Raw genomic sequence first — 792 nt, 5'->3', positions numbered from 1 at the left:
CTTGAAGACGATTCAAGAACTGGTCGACCAGTGGAAGTCATAACGGAAGATATTGCGATTGATGAAGAGGTGGTAATCGACATTTAAAAATCAAGGAAAACCTGATACAAGTGTTCGTCGAATCCTGCATGGTCATTTAGGTAGGCATAATATGGGTTCCTAAAAACCTTCCGACTATTCAAAAACAACGTCGAGTGTGCGCGGTCTTTTTTGGAACCCTGTGGGTCGGAACCGAAGCCTGTGACTGTGACATGACATTCTATCGAAAAAAGAATCAATGGGGTGGCGTCGTAAGAGTGATCGAAGTTAAGGGGGATTATATTGAAGAATAATAAAAAATTGTTACTCTACTTTGTTTCTTTCATATTCAGGCTGGGAAATTTTGGTGCTGCCCTCGTAGCAGCAGGTAGTTTGTAAATATTACACGGCGTTGTCGAAACAATTGTCATGTGAATATATATAATTTAGAGAAAATCTCAACTTTTAGTTCTTATTTATTGTGTAAGCACATTTATCAGTATTCCGATGTAATTTACTTTTTATAGTCCGGTCATGTATTCCCTGCAAGGCTTGTTGAAGATATAGACAGTCAATGTAATTTTTAAATATAGTATAACTAGACCATCAGCATATAAAAGTATTTTAGTTTTTTACTTAACTTTGTTTTTACTTGATGCAAATCCATCATCGAAATTTGTGAAATTGGTTAAAAATGTCTCTCCGTTATTTTCTATTACCGGCTCTGTTAAAACTTGAAAACTCTCTTTCTGGCTGGTGTTTCTTTTCATTTAG

Source organism: Cylas formicarius, unplaced genomic scaffold (genome assembly GCF_029955315.1).
Source record: "Cylas formicarius isolate icCylForm1 unplaced genomic scaffold, icCylForm1.1 PGA_scaffold_4__25_contigs__length_36172078, whole genome shotgun sequence".
NCBI lineage: Eukaryota > Metazoa > Arthropoda > Insecta > Coleoptera > Brentidae > Cylas > Cylas formicarius.
The sequence above is the reverse complement of the archived record's forward strand: the minus strand, read 5'-3'. Positions refer to the sequence as shown.